This window comes from Ochotona princeps, chromosome 1 (assembly GCF_030435755.1).
Source record: "Ochotona princeps isolate mOchPri1 chromosome 1, mOchPri1.hap1, whole genome shotgun sequence".
Taxonomy (NCBI): domain Eukaryota; kingdom Metazoa; phylum Chordata; class Mammalia; order Lagomorpha; family Ochotonidae; genus Ochotona; species Ochotona princeps.
This window is the reverse complement of record NC_080832.1, coordinates 29,989,340-30,010,156: the sequence shown is the minus strand read 5'-3', so window position 1 is coordinate 30,010,156 and position 20,817 is coordinate 29,989,340. Positions and strand designations below refer to the sequence as shown.

At 40.7% G+C, this 20,817-nt stretch overlaps 1 long non-coding RNA gene across 1 annotated transcript in view; it reads right to left on the bottom strand.

Annotated features, from left to right (window-relative positions):
• LOC131482060 (uncharacterized) overlaps positions 1–15,975 on the bottom strand; it is a 149,483-nt gene extending 133,508 nt beyond the window's left edge. The window contains exon 1 of the long non-coding RNA XR_009246745.1: positions 15,851–15,975. This is a non-coding gene — a long non-coding RNA (uncharacterized LOC131482060). The remainder of the gene's footprint in view (positions 1–15,850) is intronic.
• Positions 15,976–20,817: the final 4,842 nt, after the last annotated feature.

Genomic DNA, 20,817 nt, shown 5'->3' with positions numbered 1-20,817 from the left:
AGAGTGTTTAATTAACACGGAAAAGTCATGAAACATAAACTTCAGGAACAGCTTCACTCTCAGGCCTCAGTACATACATCCTGCAGGGAAATGGGGATCGCTGTCTCGATGAAACATTTTGTCTTTTATCATTCTGATAAATGTCCATTCATGAAATGGTACTGGAGCGAGATCATGCTATCGTGCTGAAGCAGCGTACTAGCCTCTCCTTCACAGAACTATAGCAGTTCCTTCCTCATGTCTTGTGGAGAGAAAAGAAAAAACACTGACTATTCCTGCTCCCAAACAATAAGAACCTATTTATCCCAGGCAATCATATTTTTCTAAATAGATGATCTCATCTTGAAGTTGAAAATCAGGAAGGGAAATAGTATCAAAGGATTTACTTGGACCTTGTAGAAACATTCAAGTAACACCTTCTCCACCCTTCTCTAGCTATCATCAAGCACTTGGCTGAGAAATCCCCGGCCTCTGAGACTGTTAAATGTACTCCAAATTCCTTCAGGACTTTGGAGAAGGCATATTCATAAATTTTCATTTATACATCTCACTAAAGATCTTTCAGGAGGACTAAAATTCACTTTGAGTCCTCTGTGTCTACAAATAGGTATGCCTGCCTATCTCCCATGATTTGAATTTTTTAAGATTTATTTATTTTTATTGGAAAGGCAGATATATAGAGAGAGAAAGGAGGAGAGACAGAGAGGAAGATCTTCCATCCAATGATTCACTCCTCAAGTGGCTGCAACGGGCCGGTGCTGTGCCGATCCGGAGCCAGAAACCAGGAATTTCTTTCCAGGTCTCCCATGTGGGTTCAGGGTCCCAGGGGTTTGGACCGTCCTCGACTGCTTTCCCAGGCCACAAGCAGGGAGCTGGATGGGAAGCAGAGCTGCCGGGAATAGAACCCCAGCCCTTACGGGTCCTAGAGCATTCAAGGTAAGGACTTTAGCCACTAGGCCACCACACCAGGCCCCCATGACTTGAATTGTTCAAGTAAATGGAATGAGTTTTCTTTTGATTTTTCGTAAGGCAAGTGAATGATGCTTTTTCTAAGGCAAAGGAAGAGGCCATAGGCCTATTTTGTGTAAGCAGCCAAGTGTCTACCTTTGACAGAAACATATTATGGGTACTTTTGTTTTGTACTTTAGCAGTTTTTTCCCCTTAAAAATATTTCCACGGATTATATAGTAATTTTGTAGAAATATAAACTGATACTTAGCTCCTGAACAACATGTAAAAGCCATATAGCCCAATGTTATTTAGTTTATTTTAGCTTATTTTTTTCCCACTGAACTCATGCTCCTTATTTTGTTCTTAAATGAAAATGTTCCACACGTTCAAGCTTTGTAACATTTACTCCTGCCCAACAAAGTAAGGAATGAGTGATAAAGTGTTGGGAGTTTTGCTTTCAGTGTTGCAAGGAGTGGCAGGAGGAATCTGGGGCTCAAGTGCCTTAGGTCTGTGTCTCATCCCCCAGAAATGTGGCAGATTCTTCCTTCCTCCATATGTGCCAGGAACAATACAGCTCCAGTTCGTTATGGCTGCTCTGCTACGGCCCTCTCTGCTGAGTCTGTTTTGCATGTTGCAGCTTCTTTCCTTTGCTGCATGGGTTGAGTAATGCTGCTTTCACCCTCCTCCTCCTCTTCTTCCTCCTTTTCCTCTTCCTCTCTCCTCCCCTTCCTCTCCTTTTCCTTCTCCCCCCTCCTCTTCTCCTTTTTCTTCTCCCTCCTCTTCTTTTTTTTTTTTTTAAGATTTATATTTTTTATTGGATAGGCAGATTTTCAGAAGGAGAGACAGACAGATCTTCCATCTGGTGATTCACTCCCTAGGTGACCCACAGCAAGAGCTGAGTTGATGTGAAGTCAGGAGCCAGGAGCTTCTTCTGAGTCTCCCACGGGTAGGGTCCCCAGGCTTGGGGCCATCCTCTACTACATTCCCAGGCCACAAGCATGTACCTGGATGGGAAGTGACACAACTGGGACACAAACCAGCACCCATATGGGATCTTGACACATGTGCAAGGAGAGGATTTAGCCACTAGGCTATCACACTGGGCCCGTTCTTTCTTCTTTTTTATTTTTTCTTTCCTTTTCTTTATTAATCATTGTTAATGAAAAGGCAGATCATATTTATGGAGAAGGAGATACAGAGAGAAAGACCTTCTATCTGCTTGTTCACACCTCAAATGGCCGCAAGAGTCAGATCTGGATGGTCTGAAGCAAGGAACCAAGAGTTTCTCCCAGGTTTCCCACGTAGGTGCAGGATCCTAAGGTTGTAGGCCCACCCTTACTGTTTCCTTGGCCATAATCAGGGAGCTGGATGGGAAGTGGAGCACCTGGGACATGAACCAGCACCCAAATGGAATCCCAGAGTTCACAAGGAGAGGATGTATTCAAATATCCACTGAACATCTGTCCTGTGATTTGCTACTTCTCTGTTGGCCTCTTTGTCTTGTGACCCTAAAAAAATAACTGATGAGGAAAGTGAGTCTGCCCTGCAGGGGGCTGTCAACTCTAGGTGACTGTTTGCCCAAGACTGCTTGGCTCATATTTTTATGTTTCTAAAAGAGGAAGTTCTTCCTAATTGGTGGAGGTGTGTGCTAGTGAAGCATTCTAAGTTAACCGGTCAGGAAACTGACAGCAGAGTGGTCTGTTTTGCACAGAAGTTCCCCAAATACTTAATCATTTCGGTTTAGCAGAAGCAACAATACCTTAAGATGACATTGTACATGTTTCTCCTATTTTCCTCGTACATCAGGGTTCTTGGAGAGTTGTTACATGTGATTTTCTTTCCTATTTTTTTCTTTCCTTTTCAATAGTTCCTGGAGTTCCTATAAATATGAACATATGTCATTGCAACCAGTCAAAGAAAACCAAGTGGTCTGCTTCTACACATCAGATCATGAGTTTACAAGATGCTTTGGGGTTTAATCAAAGCTAGAACAGAGCCTACATTATAGGTTTATCTTTTCTCCCTTACTCTTCTTTGCCATTAGATTAATGCCTTTGGAAGCATAGTTTGTTGATGTGTGAACAGAAAGAAACTGAAAAGAGAAGCTGGAAATATCCAGTGAAATCCATTGAGCAAATGTGCTAGTAACTTAGAATTGGCAGAGAACTGGTCACAAAAGTTTGTTTTCCAAACCTGATCCCACTGAAAATACAGAAATGAAATTTAAATGGTTCAATGAAATTGGTTTGAAAATGTTTAGAAATTGTGGCAGATTGTTAAAATATATTAAAAATACCTGTAAGAGGTTGTTAAGGCAACAAATGAAAACACTAGATTAAGAATAAAGAGGAACTGATGTTGTGTCACAGTGAGTTAATTCACTGATTGTGGCATCACTACCCCATCTCAGAATACTGGGTCAAGTCCTGCTGCTCTTCTTATGATCCAATTCCCTGCTAAAATGCCTGGGAAAGCAACAGAGAATGGCTCAGGTATAGGGCTCCCAGATGGATTTTTGGGCTGTTGCCATAAGCCTGGACCAGCACTCTACCTGTCTAGTAAAAAAATAAATAAATAAACAAAACTTTAGAAAAAAGCGATGAAGATATCCACTTTCTAAATTCAGTGTTATTATGAAATTGTTTCTCAGGAATATCTACAAATATTCTGTTTTTCAGCATGCATACAAATGAGACGGAAGGCTTGGAAATAACAATTGCCAACATTTCTTCCGTTTTGGGACTTCTAAGTACTTCAATTTGATTGCAACTTGGCAATGAGTATAATCAAAGGAATTTGTTACTCCTGTTTTCACTGGAGAAATATTTTGGCACCTCCAGTTAAAATGTACTGATCCTTTTTACAACAAACACACATTGAACATCAGTTATATGTCAAGCTCTCTGCCAAGCAGAAGGATCAAACTCCAAAGGAGGTAGGCCTGATCCTCTAGGGACTTTGAAGATTGTGCAGGGATGCAATTGGGAGTAAAAACTACAATGCTCTAGAACGAATGTAGCGTAAGAGTTACATAGCATAGAATATGGCACTGGGGACTATTTTCAGTTCAATAAAGTTTAACGTCGCACCCCTTTCTAGCTACACTAAAAGAAAAACTAAAACACCTTCCAAATTCTTACATCACAATATAAACATAGTCATGGATTTCAAAAAATGCAGGCTTTCAGTTGATACTGCAGGCATGTGTGCTTGGACATATGTGTAGACATTGACTTGACAAGCACTCTGGCAGCCTGGGAACCAGCACCTCAGCCAAAGCTTGTGTAGCTGCAGACATCAACTGTGCAGTAATCCAGTGTCTCTTTACTGAAAATCACCATAGTATATGAAAAGTCAACATAGCTTGGCAACCACAATGAACATCTTGCAGTGGATATCTCATCATACACGGACATAACCCTGAAGTTAAGAAAAATTCTGAATTGCAACTGCCTCATTTTAATACTGATTTTGAAATCCTCCTGAAGAACAAGCAATTTGCAATGCCGTAACAATGAACAAAATGAAATATTTCAGAATACCAAGCCACAGCTAGTTAATTAATATGCTCACAGGAATTGAAAGTGTTTACAATTTAGGAAACTAGTTACTCCTTGGTTATCTTTCCATTATCATGAGACAAGTTTAATTCAGATAATTTTTAAAGATCGTCAGAGTGAAATACAATGAGATAATCTTGTTAAGTTGGTCTGACATCTGTAGAGAATAATTGAAACCTCATGTCCCCAGAAAGTCCCAGACTTCAATGGCTTTTGCTAACTAGTTATGGTTATTGACTAGTTTAAATCTTGTGTAATCAATAATTTTCAGTAAAAAGAGCATGGTTTAAGTGCACATCAGAATTGATTCTAAACATTTAATCACTGAGTGAAGATTTGCAGCAACGATTATAACTTGAGAACCAATCAATTGAAAATTAGATGCCACGTGCTCTCTAGTGAAATCGAACCTCCCTATTGCCGACACGCAGCATCCTTCTAAGAATACTGTAACCTTTCCATACCTCTGTTCCCAAAATAACCAAAATCAAGTTCTTCAACACACCCTTTATAAATCTTTCTTGGTTCCATGACAACATGCCAACCAGCAGAACCTCTCTTTCCTTGACAAAGCTAAAACCTGACTTTCAATGGACTATATTGGCCTCTTTCGTCTACACTATACCCACAAAGTGGATTTAAATAGTTTATTTCTTTTATTTTCATTTTGTTGTTGAAAAAGCAGAAGGATAGAAGCAGAAATCTTCCATTGACGGTTCACTCCAAAAATTTCTGCAATGTGTTGAGTGAGGCCGAAACCAGGAACTCAGTCCAGGTCTCTTATGTGGGTGGCAGATCCAGGTACTTAAACAGCCACCTGCTGCCTCTCTGGGTGTGCAGCAGTGGGGAGCTTCATCAAAGAGGAGCAGCCTGAACTGAAATGAGATTCTCAGTTATGGACTGAGTGTATCTTAAGCAGCATCTTTATTACTGTACTAAACACCTGCTTCTTTAAACTATCCAAAATCATAATATAATTTTGTTTACTATTTTGGGAAGATTTTTTACATAATGATTCATTAGGTTAAATACTTTCATATCCCTATGCAAAACCTATCTGCTTGTTAAAAATTTATCTCGGATCCAGTGTGATAGTCTGGCAGCTGAAGTCCTCGTCTTTCAGGCACCGGTTCTAATCCCAGCAGCCGTGTCTCCATGCTTGTGGCCTGGGAAAGCCTTCGAGGATGCCATTGTGGTAACTTGGGGAGTGAATCAACGGATGGAAGATCTTCCTCTCTGTCTCTCTTCCTCTTCGTGTATCTCACTTTCCAATAATAAATAAATCTTAAAAAAAGTTTATCTCAATGTACAAATTCTACATGAGCTATCTCTATAAGTTAGCTTTTCATGTAATGTGAAGTTGTAATTTTTCTTCCTTATCCTTTCACTATTTGCAGAAAATCCCTATCTGGTTCTTCTCATTTCCTGCTCCAGGAAATATTTTCTGCAAATATACTTCACTCCTCCTCATCACCTCTATTTTTTTTGTCTAGTCACTAATTTAAGAATTCAGCCCTTTTTGTCAGTGTGTTTGACAGTGCTACCTTGTTACCTTACGTTCCACTCCATCCTTCCAGTACATTTTTGCATGTGCCAACTGAGGTGATAAGGAATGGAACTGTCCTTGTCTGTCTTACTATAAAACATCACATCTGTTGAGAAACCAAGTGGAGATAATTTAGTACTGTGGTCCAACACTCCTGAATCCCCCCTCCTTTTGCTTCTTTTATCTGTCATCGCCATTTCATTCATTTTAGACCCAATTTATTGATACTTGGGTACCTTGTACTTCTGTTACTTGTGATAATTTCTCTATTGAATATTCATTGTTGTCTTTTGAATTTAAACAAGTTGGCAGGTGAAATCAGTCTCATGCTGAGAGGTTCTCTCTCGTACTAGTAGCCACTGGCCCCTCCCCTGTGTGCTTCACAATCCATTTTACTACTAGGTCACAGAAGAGTTGTGCATATTTTACGATTGTTTTCCCCCCTTGGCTGATAGCAGCAACTCAGCTGTCTAGAGCTCCATCAACTAGAACAACAGATTATTTTTCTTGTTGGGATGCAGCTTATCCCCCAGTGACCTATGTGTTGGATGTTAAGTCTCTGGGGAAGCAGGATTAGGAGACAATGGAAGTTTTCAGAGGTGAACCTAGTGAGAGGTCGTTGAATCATTGCTGGCCCGGATGCAATTAGAGGGATCAAGGTAGTTCCTGCAGAAGATCATTGGGAAAGCTTCAAGGTGCCCTCCTCCAGCCCAGCTCTGCTGTTTGCTGTTTCCTCCCATGTGCATGTCCACCATTGCCATTGGCTATGATGTGACAAAACCTATCATGAAAGCGGAGCCAAAGCTGGTGCCATCCCGTTGAAACTCCACAATTGGGAGACAAATAGACCTATTTCCTTTACGAAGTTAGATTCTCATTTGTTTCATATGGTAACAAGGAACTTACTAATACAGTAAGGCAAGGTAAGATCCTGTTAATGCTGGTTGAAAAAGATTCTGTGTAGGTATGGACTACTTTTCGAAAGCACATTTTGATATGGTCATAAAATCTGTAGAATTTCCCAACTGCAAACGCTTCATCCTGTTAATCCATTTGACCCTAACCTCTCAGCACTGCCTAAAATAAGATCTGTATATTTCTACGAGCAAATGTTCGTCTCTGGTTACATTTTCCTCTCTGTTGGGCTCTTACTGGATGATTCTTAGGAGGGAATGCCAAGGCATTCCATAAAGAATGTTTGCATGTGTTTCTGGTAGGATGTTTCTTGGACTCTTCTGTCTTCTCTGGAATTTTGAAGGAATGACTTCTTAGATGGCAGTGCAACTAGACAGTTGTGCTATGTTTGCTTTGGCCGTTGTTAGCAATGCTCTGACAGATGGATTCACCATTTCCTGGTTCAGGAAGTTGAAGTTTAAGAAAACATCTATTAAGCACTTACTATATGTCAGACACCATGTTAAATAATGATAAGGATACAAAGACCATTAAAACACATCACCCATCAAGAAGAATGTGTTCTACTAATGAATGAGACAGATATAAAAGCAGATAATAATGGGTCTTAAGGAGAGCTAGTGTGCAGGTGCAATGAATGTGTTTCTGATATACCCAGGGCTAGGAACTTTACCTGCAGAGATGCTACTTGAGAAGATCTGCATGAGCATACAAGCATATATTATAAATACTCTTCAAACTGAAAAAAGGGTTTATGGAATGCAAGAATAAGTATATTTATGGAAGCAAATGTCACCAGTCATCTTTCTGAATTCCCAAACCTGAGAGACTCCATGTTCACAACTGGGACAAAAATCTGAGAGTCTCCATCTCCATATTCATAGCTGGGACAAAGATCTTTTAGTGATATAAGACCAATAAAAGGCTAACACGGAATAAAGTGGAACGTTGTGTGGTCACCTTTTACCTTTTGGCAACCCTTTGAACTGCTGTTGCTTGCTGACAAGGCCTTTGTGTCCACTTGATTTTTATATGCCCAGTTACCCATGTTAGTACAGGGCACTTTAATCCCTCCTGCTGAGCTCAGGTCATTAAATACTTGCCCTACATTTTACAGCTTCAAACCTGTGACAGAGGAGCTGACCCCAGCTGGGTGCCAGGCACCCAGCAAAATGGGGATTAATAAACCCCGCCCTAGTGCGGCCAAAGGCTCTACAGCTGCTTCTTGCAATTAGACTTGTCATCATTCTCTCAAGAAGCCCCTGTTGAGTTTTAAATCCTAATTGGCAGCCAGCACCTGTTTCCCGATGAGAAGGGCCACTCACTTGCAGTGGGCATAGGGAAGCGGCTGAGAAGCTGCATGAAGGAGTGCACAGAAACACCAGTGCCTCCTCGCTGCTGCCATTTAGAGGGTGGTGTTTGTTTCTGTTTGTTAGTTTTCTTTTTCCTTGATTGCCTTGGTATGTCAGGGCCAGGCTTGTCCTTGTGAGCAAGTGATCATTGAGCTCTGAGCCCTCTGTAGAGACACAACTTTGTGCTGATCCTTCTCTAGGCCATCCTCTGAACCATCCTCGAAGTGCCTCGTGCTTTACAAACTTTTTTTTTTACTTCTTTTTGAGCCAGGGTTGTCAATTCATTCCAATCATTAGGAATTGATGAACTGCCTACAAGCTACTTAAACTCTGTAACCTTTTTGTGTGGGTAAAGCAGCAAGTATATTTTTAGCTCCTATCTTCAGTGAGGTTGCTTACATAGAACAGAGGCAACAGAACTTTATGAAATAATGAGTGTGAGGTCTTCTTTCTCAACCAATGTGTGAGACAATGTCTGCTAATAGAAAAGAGGTAAAGTCTATAAAAAAAAAAAAACAAAAACAGTTCACTCTGTTCCTCTCTTATTTAATGACAGTATTTGTCTTTTCAAATTGTTATCTTTATATGTATTATGCACTGATTTATAAAGTAGTATTTAGGGCAATGACAATAAAACTACCAGATGTGAGGGTGAGAAGCCATACCTCAGTAGATGCTCAGAATCGAAGGAATCACGATTCACACTTAATTTTTTTAAATTTTATGATACATATCCATAAGCTCCAGGATTAATACTTGGCTGTCAATGTATATTACGAAGTTTCGTTGAGAATTTTCTTTTATTCCATAGTAGACATGCATTTTGTCAATTTTCTTTGATTCCTGTTACTCCGGTCTCCTCTTTCATAAGATTGTATGTGTGTGTTCTTATTATCTTTATTTTTATTTTATATTTTGATGGGGGTTGTCTTATACTAGAGCAAACATATATGCCTTTTTAGGATTGGCTCATTCCACTGAACATAATGGTCTCCAATTGGGACCATTTGGATATAAACAATAAGGTTTCCTACATTTTGTTCGATAGTTTGATGATTTTTGAGGATAGGTTTAGGTCCTTTATCAATTTAGATTTCGTCTTTGTGTATGGTAAAAGCTTTAGGTTGCTATCTAATTGTTCCACACACCATTTTTTAAAAGGTTTATTTTATTTTATTGGGAAGGCAGATATACAGAGAGAAGGAGAGACAGAGAGGAAGATCTTCTGTCTTCACTCCCCAAGCGCCCAATGGCTGCAGCTGAGCCAATCCAAAGCCAGGAGCCAGGAGCTTCTTCCAGGTCTCCCATGTGGGTGCAAGATCCCAAAGCTTTGGGTCATGCTTGACTGTTTTCCCAGGCCACAGGCAGGGAGCTGAATGGGAAGTGGAGCTACCGGAATTAGAACCAGCGCCCATATGGGATCCCAGTGCTTTCAAGGCAAGGACTTTAACCACTACGCTATCGGGCTAGACCCCCAACAGCATTTTTTGAAAAGACACTTGTTTCCCTGGGTTTTTTTCTGTTGTCTTGTCAAATATTAGATGACTGTACATGTGTGGTCTCTCTTATGATATTTCTATTGTGTTCCATTGATCTTCCTCTCTGTTTCTGTACCAGTACTGGGCTGTTTTAATTACTACTGCTCTATAATTTGTTCTAAGATCTGGAATTGTGATTCCTCCAGCTAGATTCTTGTTCTTCAAGTTTTGGCTCTCTTGATTCCTTGTGAGTCCAGATGAATTTTTGCATCATTTTTCCAGCTCTGCGAAGAATGTTTTTGGTATTTTGATTGGAATAGTATTAAATCTGTATACTACTTTTGATAATACAGACATTTGGATGATGTTGCTTTGCCTAACCAGGAACTTGGTATATTTTTCCAATGCTTAAAGATTTCTGTCTCTTGGGCCCGGTGGCGTGGCCTAGTGGCTAAAGTCCTCACCTTGAAAGCCCCGGGATCCCATAGGGGCGCCAGTTCTAATCCCGGCAGCTCCACTTCCCATCCAGCTCCCTGCTTGTGGCCTGGGAAAGCAGTCGAGGACAGCCCAAAGCTTTGGGACCCTGCACCCGCGTGGGAGACCCGGAAGAGGTTCCTGGTTCCCGGCACCGGATCGGCACACACTGGCCCGTTGTGGCTCACTTGGCGAGTGAATCATCGGATGGAAGATCTTCCTCTCTGTCTCTCCTCCTCTCTGTATATCCGGCTTTCCAATAATAATAAAAAAAAGATTTCTGTCTCTTTTTTCAATGTTTCATAATTTTTGTCATAGAAATTTACCACTTCTTTAGTTAGGTTTATTACAAAGTATTCCAGTGTATATTCTATTATTTTGAAAGGAATTGTACTCACTCTTTTTTTCAGCCCTACTATTGTTTGTATATACTAGGGCCATCAATTTGCATTCATTTATTTTGTGTCCTGTCACCTTACCAAACTCCCTTATCTAGCAGTCTCTTTATTGAGTCTTTTGGTTCTCCTATGTATGGAATCATGTCATATGTAAACAGAGACAATCTGATTTCCTCATTTCCACTTATAATTTCTTTTTTTTGTATACTAGCGCTAATGAAGACTGCCAGGGCTGTGTTAAATAGCAGTGGTGAAGTGGACATCCTTGGCTAGTTCCAGATCTTTGTGGGAAAGCTTTTATCTTCCCCTATTCAGTATAATGCTGGCATTGGATTTTTCATAAATTGCTTTGATTATGTTGTAGAATGTTTCTTTTATACCTATCTTGCTTAGGGTTTTTAACATGAAGTGGTGCTGAATTTTATCAAATTCTTCTGCTTTAATTTCTTTTTTTTTTTTTTTTAAAGATTTTTATTTTATTTTTATTACAAAGTCAGATATACTGAGAGGAGGAGAGATAGAGAGGAAGTGGAGCTGCTGGGATTAGAACCAGCGGCCATATGGGATCAAGGCAAGGACCTTAGCCACTAGGCCACGCCGCCAAGCCCTGCTTTAATTTCTTAATGTGGCATATCACATTTCTAGTTTTGCATATGTTAAACCATCCCTGCATGGCAAGAACAAATCCAACTTGGCCTGGGTGAATGATCTGTCTGATGTGTTTGTCTTCTGTTAGCTGGCATTTTGTTGAAGATTTTAGCATCTATGTTCATCGGGAATATATATATATATATATTCAGTGTCCATGGGAATGAAAGATTCTGTAAATTCTATTAAGCCCTTTTATTCTATTGTCTGTATAAGACTTGTTGCTTCTTTGCTGAGTTTCTGTTTCATTGATCTGTATATTGAAGTTAATGGGGTATTGAGGTCCCCCACTATAATTGTATTGGCATCTATATCTCCCTTTATCTATCAATAATTGTTTCATGTAGCTAGGTGCTCTTGTATTTGGTATGTATATATTCATTAGTGTTATTTCTTCTTGGTGGGTGGTTTCCTTTATCAACGGTGGTTTCCGTTTTTCTCACTGTCTCTGATGAGTTTTATAATGAATATTTTGTATTTCTTGTCTGAGAGATCTTCAGTGTTTCCATCCTGCGACTCTAAGACTGAGATGGTCTTTTGCTCATTTTGGAGGAAAGCACTGATTTCCTCATTTATGTTGCGTCCTGTGTTTCTGCCCTTCCACGTCCTTTCAGATCTATGGGCTTTATCTTCACGCAGATTTTGACTTTAGGTTGTGTTTCCACATTTGTGGGTAAGAAGGCTTCAGCCTCAGTCTTTGCAGGCAGTGCTACCCTGGCTTTTTTGCTTAGATGCTTGAGTGGTGCCCCTCTCTGCTTGCCTCACCCACAACCCATTGGGCTACGTAGTGGGTCAGGCCCACAGATTTTATTGCTGGCATTTCTGCTAAGACTTCTCAGATTTTTAGCTTGTCACCTGCCCTGCCCACAGCTTTCTGATTACTGGGACTGTTCAAATGCACTAACAGGAGGTTCATGTCAGTAACGTGTGTGCCCCATGGGCCTTTACTCTGGTTTTCAGAGGTGTCTGTGGTCAGGGAGGTTGCTGTGGCACAGGAAAACCTACTGTTTAGGAGCTTGGGGAGAGTTCTTCTCTGACTCTCCCTGTCTACACTCTCTCAACCACTGGGCCTGCTCAGCCATGCGTACCACCAGGTAGTTCCTGCTGCAGATGTGTTTGGTGGGTTTTCACAATCCTGTGTTATTTGTATCTGGGTCTCAGTGTTAGCTGACATGAATATGTCTCACTGTGGCTTACACTGGGATTCACACAGCTGCTGCCAATCCAGACATTGCCCTCCGCACATCCCCAAAGCCAGAGATCCAGCGTCTTCCTCTCAGATGGTTTTAGTATTTCTCAGGGGGGTTTAGGGCAAAGACCCTTTGGGTGTGGGTGGAGTCAGTTCTCATTTAGCATGTCTTTTTGTCAGATGTTTCATGCCCCAGTTGCTTCCTCCCAAACTGGTGGTTCCCTAGTGGCACGCCCACCTTGGTTGAGGGTTGGGGCGACATTGACCCAGGTGCCCATGGGTTTCCTCTCAGCTTTGCCTTCCTTCGCTAGAATTTTGTCCTATGGGTTTTCCCCCCACTGTCTCTTTGGAGAGTCTCCCACTGGGAGTCTTCCTGATCCTGTTTCCTTTGTGCTGGCTTCTAATTCACTAGTTCCTAATTTTGTCTCTGTGTTGGGTTCTCTTCCAGTAGCTTGCCTGTGCTCACCTTCTTGGGCTCCCAGCTGCAACCTTGGATGTTTTAGTAGTTTTACCTTGTTTGTGTGGTTCTTGCTTCCCTCCTGTGGGCTCCAGGGAGCTTTGGTCACTTCATCTGCTGATTTTCCTTTTCCAGCTCTTTGCTCTGTCTAATTTTGTCTCAAAACTCTCTGGACAATCAGCTGCCTACCCTGATCAGCCATTTTGTCTCTCCCACAAGTCTCACTTCTATTCAGTGAGCATTTATTGAGCATCTAACATTCTGGTCTCTGCCTTAGTACTTGGCTGGCTTTTGGATTTTTTCATACTTCAATTGGTTTAGAAGGAGTGTCCTATTAACTGAATGTGACAAACAACTCTAAACTGTCTCATTATCTTTAACCTGTAGGTTTCACTGAAACTGGGTAACCTAACAAGACTTTATGGAATCCAACTGAATACTCGTTTCAATGTTCTTCAAAGTGGAAAACAGTAAATTCAAGTATGTTTTTCTGTTTTCTTTTACTGATTATAGGGTTTGTTTAAGCCTAGGTTTACAAGATTATATGTCTTGTTTATTTCCTATGGCATTATAATTATTGCTGCAGAAAACAGAAAGGATGTCAAAGACCTGATGATTGTCCTGAAAGATTTGTGTCTGAGCAGATGACACATACTTACTTAGTAAGAACAAACAAATTCATATGTCAATTCCACGCAGAGAAAGGCAGGGTTGGGATCCGTTGCATCCATCACATCTCACCATGAAATTCCATTGTTATTAGTAGTCTGGAACTTTCTGAATACCTTAGACAATTGTTCTTAATATCTAATATCCAAATGATTCCTAGAAACTCTCATTAACATGCAGAATCCTGAGGTCCTATGGAAGAGGTGTGAATAAAACTTTAAGAAATGCTCCACAAGACTTTATGCAAACGATCTTCAGCCTGAACTTCCAGAAACCAGGAGAGCCTCTTCAGCTGGGAGTCCTGTGGATAAAGGAGCTTGCAAAATGAAAGCTAAAATTTCTGAAGCCTTTATGCCTCATGTTTTTTTCACTTCAGACTTATGGCTGTCACTTCACCTCACTTACAAAATTTCTAAGGCTGTCAAGTTTCTCCTTGTGGTCCAAATAGATAATTTCAGCTGAAAAACAGCTGCCCGTATATCTACCTTTTTGTGCAGAATTTAATAAAAATTAATTAGTTAAAGAACAAAAACAAAACAACAAAAACCACTCCAGGTCTTCAGCTGTTAATATTATCTTTGAGTACTGTTATTATTCCAAAGATAAAGTGCTGTTACATACAGTTTAGAGCGCTCGGTCATTACTGTCTAAAGAGCAACATGCGTACTCCCAAAGCTCTGCTTGGATAATTGGAACGAAGTGTGAGACTCCATGTGTTTATGATGTCAGCACCAAACACCACCATGCACTTAGAAGAGAATTTGTGATTCACTCAGGAAGGAAATAGCTTGCAGCTGTGAGGATGTTGAAGGTGCCACTTGGATTATTGGGGTGCTGCATCAGCGGGGAGACGGACCTGTCCCCAAATGAACTGACAGCTTGTAGCTCTGGAATGAGAGTGTGTGTCTGTCACTGTCATGCTCTGCTACTTGAGGGAAAGCAGACTTGTGACTCACACAGGCGGTGCGGGAAGGCATGTGCTTAGTAATCTTGGCAGTGTGGTGGTCGCCACAGATATGGAATGCAATCCAATAACCACATGTGCTCTTACAGTATGCAAGGCCAGGCCACTTTATATTCAGGAATCCCAATCTGTGGCCCAGAATCACATTATTTTGCTATGGATCAAACTCCATGCATTCTTGGCTTGGAGAAAAATGAAACATGATGTCAAGACAAGATAGGATTATGAGCTGAATAGACACATGGCTCTGTTTCCCCCTAGCAACACAGCATTAAATGCAACATGGCATTAGGGAAACAGATTTTACATGCTGGTGCAAAAGACCAAACATTCCCTTGTCTGTGGAATCCTGCTTGGATAGTTTGTGATTGCTGACAGGAACAAACTCACTTTACAGATAAAAAGAACATCAAAAAACACAGCTTGGAAAATCAGCAGTGTTTCTGACTGTACTGCCCCCTCTGCAGCTATAGCAGCACTTTGAGAATACCCTGGATGCTGTTAGACATGTTATCCAGTGAGTCATTTATCAAGAAAAGTCCTTCATGACGCAATAAGGTTAAAAACTCTGTGAACATAGAGTATGGTGGAGGGGAGGAGGCAAAGGCTGGGGCTTGCCAGGGCAATGGCACAGTCTGATCTAGCAAAGTCACTGGAAGGCATCTTCTAGAATACTCCAGGCAGATTACAACTGAATGCCTTCAACCACAAATGATCAAAAAATGACTGCTATTGGGGCCCTGCACAACAATGTAGTGGTTAAAGTCCTCGCCTTGCACGTGCCAGGATCCCATATGGGTGCTGGTTCTAATCCTGGCAGCTCCACTTCCCATCCAGCTCCCTGCTTGTGGCCTGGGAAGGCAGTTGAGGACAGCCCAAAGGCTTGGAACTCTGCATCCAAGTGGGAGACCCGGAAGAGTTCCTGGCTCCTGGCTTCGGATTGGCTCAGCTGCAGCCATTGCGGCTGCTTGGGGAGTGAACCATCGGATGGAAGATCTTCCTCTCTGTCTGTGTTCTCTGTATATCTGCCTTCCCAATAAAAATAAATAAATCTTAAAAAAATGACTGCTATTGGGCTATTTAGGAACAATAAGTATCATTTGCTTCTTTTTTAAATTTTTTATTATTATTGGAAAGCCGGATATACACAGAGGACAGACAGAGAGGAAGATCTTCCATCCGATGTTTCACTCCCCAAGTGAGCTGCAACGGGCCAGTGCGCGCTGATCCGATGCCAGGAACCAGGAACCTCTTCTGGGTCTCCCACGCGGGTGCAGGGTCCCAAAGCTTTGGGCCGTCCTTGACTGCTTTCCCAGGCCACAAGCAGGGAGCTGGATGGGAAGTGGAGCTGCCGGGATTAGAACTGGCGCCCATATGGGATCCCGGGGCGTTCAAGGCGAGGACTTTAGCTGCTAGGCCACGCCGCCGGGCCCAGTATCATTTGCTTTTAAGAAACTTTCTGGTTGGGAAATCATATTTATGCCACATACGGAAATGCCGCTTGCTTCCAAAGTCCATCACGTGGCTGTGATTACAATTCTAGCTTGCACCCCAGAGAAACATTTTCAAAACATCAGCTGTCATTTAGCCTAGCATTTATGTCAGGGCACACATCTAATAAGATCATAGTCAGGGCTATGCAGAAGAGAAAGTAAGAGTACAAGACGGAAATGGGTGGGGGAAGAGGAATGAAAATTCTACTGATTTTATATGGATCAACCTAACGAGGCCCCTAGGCAGTCATTTTATATTTTGATGTCTTACAACATAAAGAACACATCTAAAGTTAAAATTTCCAAAATCTCTCTCTCTCTCTCTCTCTCTCTCTCTCTCTCTCTCTCTCTCAAACACACACACACACACACACACACACACACACACACACACACACATCTATTTTCATTTCTTGTTTGTTGTGAGGCAAAGACACAAAGAGAGCTTCCATCTGCTGTTTCACTCATCAAATGCCAGCAACGTCCACAGCCTGGCCACGGCCTGGCTGGGGACAAAGCTGAAAGGCAGGATTGTAGTCAAGGTCTCCAATATGGGTAGTGGAGGTAGTTATTTGGGTCATCCCCATTCTGCATTAGCAGGTATCTGCTAGAGCCAGTCGGGAAGCAAGCACTGGTACTCTGGTGTGGGATGAAGGTGTCTTAACTGCCAGGCCAAATGCCTCTCCTGTTCAAAAATGTTTGTTTTATTTTTAGACTTTTGTCTTGAATTTTCATAAAATTTCTACAATAAGGAAAAGCAATGGAATTTTTCACTAAGTCACCACTAACCCATGGTGAGTTTTCAATGACAATGCATTTGCTGAAACAGTCCAACACTGCCACCTGCTGTCAGCATCCACACACATGCTGCTAAGACCCCTAGAGCGGGATCTTCCCACACGGTGACTCTCAGAATCACATGGAGGATTATGAGCCGCACAGGTAGCGGGATTCCTGTTTCAGGATTTTTGATTTTGTAAGTCTTGGCTTGGACACTAGAATTTCCATTTCTAATAAATTTTCAAGCGATGCTACTATTTCTGGTCCAATCACTAATCCGTTTAGAAATCCCATGGACTTGTGCTCTCAATTACTGGCACAAATATGCTGAAGAAAGAACTCTGAATGGATGGCTCTAGGAAGACTTCAATGGGATGGCTTGTTCAAACCTACGCTTTACTATGCCTGTGTGCAAACCAAGGTGTAATAGGATTGATAAGAAGTGCAATCAGATGAGGGTTGGTGTGGTTGAGGCTGAGTGATTAAAACAGAGTAGCACAAGCGAAATGTGAAAAAAATAACAATTGGAGACATTTAAGTGGAACATAAATAAAAGGCAAAGTGAAATGTGAAAAAAAAAACCAAAACAGAGTAGCATGGATGCATTGAAGTACAGTATAATGTTTATATAAGGAAATGACTTGCCCTGGAATGCGCGGGACCTGCCTTCATGTAAGAGAATGGAGTGTGTTAGCTTTTAAAGGTCTGGGCAGAGTCCCAATTTTCCTGTCTTTCCTTCATATGCTACATGCTAATTTGTCTTCAACATTAATTTACTGTGAAAAGCAGATGGCCAGAAGTGTCACGTTTTGATGGTTTTAAGTCCTATCATTTTGTCAAGACCAATGATGGCTATAAAACCGGAAACTTCATCGATGAGGTATTTCACAAAGCAAAGCTGTTCTTTTGAACTTTGGAAATTGATAATAAGCAATAAATTTCAGCCAATTTTTATGGTTATTAAAGTTATAAAAATTTAACATTACATTTACTGTTGTATTAATATTAAATGTAGTGTCTAGCAGTCTTTAGCAATATTCACAGTATTATATTGCAAAACTGAGACTCTGTATAACCTAAACACTCTTTATTAGCATTTGGCAATCTCTGTTATAGTCTCTATTCCTAAGGGTGATGTTTTTGTTTTTGTTTTTGCTCAGGATAGAGCAGAGAACCCAGGCTGCATCCAGACTGCAGTCTTTTATGTTTGTTTTTGAGATTTATTTGTTTATTTCAAAGATGGAGTTTCCAGACAGGGTGCAGGGTCCCTAAGCTTTGAGCCATTCTTAACTGCTTTCCCAGGCCACAAGTGAGGAGCAGGATGGGAAGTGGGGCTGCCAGGATTAGAACTGATACCCGTATGGATCCCAGCGCATTCAAGACTAACTTTAACCACCAAGCTATCATGCTGGGCCCAGAATGTGGATTGCTCTTTTTTTTATTATTAATTATTTTGCATTATGTGACAGTTTCATAGGCTCTGGGAACTCCCCACCCCTCCCCACGCCCTTCCCCCCTGGTGGGTTCCTCCACTTTGTTGCAGCATTAGAGTTCAAATTCAATCAAGATTCTTTCTTTGCTTGGATAACTCTTTTTTAAAAAAGATTTATTTAATTGTATTGAAAGCCAGAGTTACAAAGAGAAGGAGATCCAGAAAGTTCTCCCATCTGCTGGTTCACTCCACATGTGGCCACAATGGCCACGATGAGCCACTCCCAAGCCAGGAGCCAGGAGTTTCTTCCGGGTCTCCCACGCGGGTGTAGCGTCCCGAGGCCTTGGGCCGTCCTCGACTGCTTTCCCAGGCCACAAGCAGGGAGCTGGATGGGAAGTGGAGCAGCTGGGACATGAACTGGTGCTCATATGGGATCCCGGCACATGCAAGACACGAATTTATCCACAAGACTGTCATGCCGGGCCTGCATGCTGATGTCTTACGCCATTCCAACCTGGATGTGAATCTCCACTTTATCCAGCATGTCTACACCGTAATTGCTACTCATTTATTAATCTCCCAGTAGCTGTACTGGTTTGTAAGTAAATTGTCACAACACCACATTGTTCAACTCTAATTAAACTTAATCTTGATGCCGAAGTCGAAGAGCACTGATGGCGGCATTTTTATTACGGTACTTGTTGTAATTATTCAATTTTATTATTAATCTCTTGCTGTGCTTAGTTTATCAATTAAATTTTATCACGGTAATGTATTTATAGGAAAAAATACAACAGAGTTAGATACCACCCGTGGTTTCACAGACTCATGGGGTTACCAAAAAGTATCCTTACAGATACGGTGAATCTGCTGTAAGGTGCTGCACAATACCAACCCAACTTCATTCTTAATAAAGCCCATGGTAATCTTTGTGACAATGCATTCTGATACTTTCAAAGCTGCCAAATGTTCTCCTGAGGAAATCCAGTTTGTTTTGTCATGTTTTTCATATTTGCTTTCTTGCCTGTCATTTCTCTTTAAACAATTTTGATGATCTAGCTCCAATTTTTTCCAAAACTACTTACAACAGGAAAGAGTTTGTATCCTAGGCTTAAGTTTTGAAGCTGAAGAAAAGTGTAAACATATACGATGCTAATAATAATAATTAATAATAAAATTATTGGTGCAACCCCTGGAGAATGGATGTTGAGGGGAACATACTACTTTAATTCTGTTTATTTTTAAACAAATTTTTGTTTCTTTTTGAATTATTATTTAAACTCATAGGTATTTGAGTGTGTGATATGGAATATCAAACTATACCACTAGTTTAGGCAACTGCCAGTGTCACAAGCTTTAACTTTCTCTAGTTATTAAAAGAATGCATCCATTATCATCGCTTAGCGTTTACTAAGCACAGACCACGTAAGCATTGTGCTAAGTACACAATATTCCTCATTGCATTAGCTCTCGGCATCCCCAAAATTAGTTCAGAAAAGGTTTAATCAAAATTGTAGATATCTAGTGGATGAAAATAGTCTTCAAACCTACAACTGCACTTTAAGGATGGATTCTGTTCGCTGAAAGCTCATTTGATTTTGCTGCACGTTTTGGTGTTTGGAATACACAGTGCTGGGATTGGAAATATTTTGTGACAGCTCATTTGAAAATAATTCGGAGTTCCTTGGAAGTGACATGACAGAGAATATCACTGTAAGGTATCAGGGTGGTGGTAAGGAGGAAGAGTCTACAGAAGCCAAGTGCCTTGGACACCGAGGAATATGGAAGACAGCCTGGTGGTTTGGAGGTTGAAACAAAGAAGCAAAAATGCAGTATTTCATTAAATGTTTGATTTAAAAGATTGTTTACTAATGAATAATTACTAAAGAAGTTTATTTTAAAAGAACTAATTAAATCAGATGTGGGAAATGTCTATTGGTTATTTCATGATTGACTTGTAGTAGTTACATATTACTATTACTTATAGCAAAGAGAGAATATTTAGGTCACAGCCACATAATGAAGTATTACAGACATCGTACAAATTAACTTTCTAAGTATAGTTTAATGGAACAGGAAAATATAACTCAGTTGAATGGGAAAAATTAAATACTAAAAGATATTTACAGAATTAACCAAGTTGTTACTAAATGAGAAATTTGAAGGCTACACAGGAAAATATTAAGAGATTCTCTAGTGGTCACAATATGAAAAGATTGTGTTATTCATTTCATTTTGCATATTTTCAGAATTACTTTTTTTACTCCATTACTATTCTCCATTTTAGTGGCATTATAGTTGGTAGAATTTGACTCATCAAATACCACTTTGATGGTGAAAACAGTTTGAATAATACAAAATTCATACTTGGGAAATACAATGGCAGCTAACATATATGAAAATGAATAGAGAGGACATATATCTATATATCTATACATATGATTTCAGATGTTGGCATGCTAGACAGATCTAAAATAATATCTGTTATTAATTATCCTGTGACATAAAACC